The sequence below is a fragment of the Papaver somniferum genome, chromosome 2 (genome assembly GCF_003573695.1).
Source record: "Papaver somniferum cultivar HN1 chromosome 2, ASM357369v1, whole genome shotgun sequence".
NCBI classification, from domain to species: Eukaryota; Viridiplantae; Streptophyta; class Magnoliopsida; order Ranunculales; family Papaveraceae; genus Papaver; species Papaver somniferum.
Window position 1 is genome coordinate 186,254,470 of NC_039359.1, and position 5,092 is coordinate 186,259,561.

Genomic DNA, 5,092 nt, shown 5'->3' on the forward strand with positions numbered 1-5,092 from the left:
CTATGTTGGTCCTGAAGGATTCTTAGTATATCCAAAACCTAGGGGAGCATTAGAATTACTAAATTGACATTCATTCTGGACCTTAGACCATGAAAGGTTCAGATGGTTTATCCAACCAGGATTGTAGGTTTCTGAATATGGATCAAAATTTTGACGGTTATCGAATCTAGTGTTATTATAGAGAGCATTAGCTTGCTCTTCAATAGTTTGGCCTTCCCAAAAAGGCTCCATTCTACCACTAGTGTGACCCAATTCTAGATCTTCTAACCTTTTTGCTCTAAAAAAAAATTTGGCATCTGACTCAAAGTTTCCTTCTATTCTATTAATGTTTCCTCTGCCTAAAAATAATTGTTTTTGGGGTTCCCTATTATTTTCCCATTGTTTTTTTTTCTCGGCGATTTCATTCAAAAATTCCATCGCCGCATCAACAATTTGATTTTCAAACCCACCGGTGCACAGAGACTCAACCATGGTTGTTGTCGAATTATCTAAACCCTCATAAAGGATCTGTACTAGCCTAAACTTTTCTAAACCATGATGAGGACATTGGGATAATAAATCATTGAAACTTTCCAAATACCTATACAACGATTCTCCCTCTTGCTGGGCAAATATGTAGATTTGTGTCCTAATAGACGATGTTTTGTGCCTAGGGAAAAACTTATTGAAAAAGGAAGATATAAGTTATTCATAGGTTTCAATTGACTCGGAAGTCAAACTATATAGCCAAAATTTCTCTTTATCTCTCAAAGAGAAATGGAATAGCCTAAGTTTCAACGCATCATCATCCAAGCCTTTAATTCTTAGGGTACTACAAATTTTCTCAAAATCCTTAACATGAAAATAGGGGTTTTCATTTTCTTTCCCTAGAAAGATTGGGAGAATCTGTATGGTCCCAGGTTTCAGTTCATAATTTTCATCTGTTTCAGCTAACTTGATACACGAAGGACGAGTGGTCCTAGTAGGATTAAACGAAGTTTTCAAAGTTGTCATATCCGGCACTATCGTATTACTAGGTTTCTCGCCAAGAGAAATACGTTCAAAACTAGACTTTCCAAATCAGAGGTCTCTAGATTAAGGTATTCAAGATTCTTATTTCCTAAAATAGAACTACTAGATTTTTCTCTAACAAACCTACCTAGTGCGTCTCTTTTACATTCAGCATACACAAGAATTCAACAAAATTTTGTGCACATGCAAATGGTGGGTTCACTAATTTAGGTAAGCTTGGGTTACCTACAGCAAAATATACCTACAGCCAAAGATTGGTCAAAGGTACGAGGCTGAGGTTTGTGGACTTTCAGCTGGTAACTCCCATAAGGCCCAAGGCACGAGTTCAGCTTACTAATCCACGATTTTCCTAAACTCGGTGATCTAACGAGGGACGCAATTGGTGTGTGCAAGTGTGCTTTTTTTTCTCTCCAATAAATAAATATATAATAACAAGCAACCAAATAAAAGAAACTTACAAGTACAAAAGGAAATAAAGAAACTAATAAATAAAAGTTCTTAAAAATAAAATCTTCGGCTTTCTCCTTTTATGGAAAGCAAGTCTTCCAACTAACTTTCCAACTTTAGCTTCGAGTCAATCTTGGACATCAAAAATACCAAAATAAAATCTAGAAAATAATAGAATAATAAAATGAAATAAAATCCTAAGTAAATTAAATAAATAATAAAATCTAATAAAATCTAAAACATAAACCTAAAGACAAGTCCGCGTCGGCGGCGCCAAAAATTGATGTAGTTTTTACGGTGGTAAGAAAAGTGGTTCGTTTAAGACTTGTGAAAGTTGATTTATATTTAACTCCTAATGCTAAAACAAAGAAAACTCAATTAAAATTCGATTTCAAGATTTCTAAAACTAACCAAGACACTAGATTCCACTGTTACACATGATTGAATTATGTTGAAAATATTTTCAAAACTCTAGTTATGTTTTTAGTCCTTTATTTTTTAATCCACAAATAATCAGGCATATTCTCAAATATTAATTGTATCTCATAAGCATATATTATTAATTGATCAAATAGAGCATAATCTATTAAATTGAATCACAAGTAATTAGAAAATTATGCAAACAATTTGAAACTCCGCAAAAGCAGTGATTGAGTGAATTATAAATTAAAACTAGAGAAAATAATACCAAGTATGCGTAAATAGCTTCCTCCATTTCCTTGGTTATGTGAGAATTAGTTCATCATGGTAGAAACATGCTCAAAAGAATTTTTCATTGCTCAAAAAGGTGTTTACATGGTGAAAAAAGTGAAAAATAGGAAAAACAGTCGCAAACTGCTGTTGCTAAAGGGGTACTCCCAGTTGCTAGAGGTTTATGGCAACTGCTGTTGTTAAACGATTTATTACTTTTGGTGTAGAATAAACGACAGTTCTCAATGGTCTTTTGTTCTTCGTCTTCAACACTTGCAGCAGCAGAACAAGTTTCCTGCAGCTCGATTTTCTTTGCTCTGTTCTCTGCCTAAGCTTCCCTAAACTCTCGATAACTCTTCCCTAGAATTTAACCACCTTATATATACTTCACAGGGATATAGAATCTCGAGAAATTATTTTTTTTTTCTTTGATGCCAAGTTAAGATAATACTCCTCTAACTTCTGTACGCGTCATGGGATCTCGAAACTTCCTCTAAATTCGATATATGTTATTCGGAGAAGAATATCTTCCCTCTTTTATCTCAAAACTCCCAAATATACACCAAATCTCCCAAGTAAAAAAACCTGATAACATTCACACCCTTGTTTCGCCTCAATTCACTAATCCAGCCCAATTCCAGTAATTCAAACACCTATAACAGTCCTGTTTAGCTTAATGGTGTCCAACCCAACCCAATTTAATGATTGAATCTTCACCGAAACATCTCAAAAATAATTCAACAAAACCCGAGAATATGTTTTCTCAAATATCCAACAATATGATTAAATTTAACTGAATCAAACACATACACCAGCTCTATTTAGCCAATTGGAGTCCATCTGTACCAAATCCAGCGATTGAATCTGTCCGTAAATCGTCCCAAAATCGAACCCTAACTCTACCCTAATTTTTCCCGCCAAAACTCAGATTTGAATCATTGAAGATGAAGTGCCCTGATCCAAATTTCGAGTGCCTTTAACAGCTGGGGTGCCCTGTTGGTGCCCTTATCCAAAATGTGGGTGCTTTTAACATCTTATTCAGGTGCCTTTAGTAATTTTTCTGCGGTGAAAATAACATTTTTTCTGCGACGTCTCCAACATACTTTCGGAGTGCCTTTAGTACATCTTTTCGAGCCAATTTTTCCGCAAACGTATATTCCTCCAAAAACACCTACAAAGACATAAAAATCATAATAAGTACAAAATTGAGGACCAATAATACATGTAATTGAGATTAAATCAGACACAAAAATGTGTCTATCAGTGAGTTTAGCCTTAGGTTACTCGAGTATAATAATGGTGATGGAAAATTATAACAACGTCCATGTTTCTATCAATACCTGATGTTAATAAACGGATAGACCCTAATCTGATTCCGATATATTAAGGAAGAAAAAACCGATAAAAAATCCGATTCGATACCCGATATTCGATAAAACACATAAAATTTTATAAAATAAATTTCGAATACTCGGAAACGGATCCCGAATATCAGACTGATATTAACAGTCCTAATTGTCCATCAACATAATATAGTAAACTAGAAACTTAAATTGAATGCGTCAAAAATACCAACAAAATAATATATTGAAAGCCACTATCATTTGACTAATTCAAATGCAAATCTTAATTATTTGTATTTGTAATTATATTAATAAAGTTGGTGAATTTGAAAATGTCGTGCACACCATTTCCCCGTCCAATAAGGTTTACAATTGACTTAATCTTTCTCAACCATAGGATCTCAGCAATCAAGTTGTTTATTTTGTAAATGTACGTGTAGTGTTTAATGCGTCGAGAGTTTCTTCTTGGATTACGCTTTTCTTGACTAAGACCTAACAACTAAGTGAATATTTATGTTTACTTTTGGTTATACTTTGTTGATTAATTCCATTTCGTTTGTTTGGTAGTTGAGAACTTGACACGAAGACAGGCAGTTGCCTTTGTAATTTGGGTTTTGTTATCTAGTACATCAATGCACAAAATAAGAGTCAATCATTGGTATGGAAAAGTGTAAAAAATTATAAAGTATAAGAGAATATTTTTTTGCATTGGAGAATGTATTTGTAGAGAAAGAAATTCAGAAATTCATGAACATTGCATTCCCAAATGCAAAGAAGTATTCTTTCTTATATTTTATATAATTTTTTACACTTTCTCATGCCAATGATTAGCTCTTATTTTGTGCATGGATGCACAAGATAATAAAACCAAATTAATTTTAACCAGAAACCGTCAAAAAATTTAACATTGGATAAAGCAATATTGACATCCCTAAGACCATGTAGGTGTTTCCCGCAGTTATTATATATACATCACTTTACTTCATTTAAACCCATGTACCTGGCAGGTAAAAGATGTATTATTTTTTATTATTATTACTTTATTTCTTTTTGGTAATATGTATTTTATAAAAGTAGAAACTAGCTGATCCTTACAAAGGCTCTCCCCATAACAAAAAAGCAAGAGGGGAGTTAACCCATACATAAGGTGATACATCTAGACATGAGATTGTGAGTGAGTTCGTACTGCTGTGACTTTTTAAAGAAAAACTATTATATTGTGCTTCGATGTGTCTGTATTATCCAAAGACTTAAAGGTCTAGATAAAAAAAATTCTCACGTTGAACAATAAGAAAACTTTGCCAAAATAAGGTTTTTTTGAGTTTTGTGAAGCGAGAGTTTTGGTAAGGACACTTGGCAACGTATGATTGGTTAGAAAAAAAATAGAGAAAATAAAAAAGAAAAAAAGGAAACTATGGTCGATATTGTGAACACACAAACCACGAAGGGATCCGAATGCTCACAATCAATCATCATCATCTAAAGAGATTTGTGATGATGATATCCTGGTGTAGATTCATTGGCTCAAAACCTTCGGGTTTATCATGGCCTCATCTAACAACTCCATGTGAGGCGTTTGCGCACGGGATATAAGTACAAGC

General features: G+C 33.6%; 1 pseudogene; it reads left to right on the plus strand.

Moving 5' to 3' along the window:
• Positions 1 to 529: 529 nt before the first annotated feature.
• LOC113354742 lies at positions 530 to 629 on the plus strand (annotated as a pseudogene).
• The last annotated feature ends 4,463 nt before the right edge of the window (positions 630 to 5,092 follow it).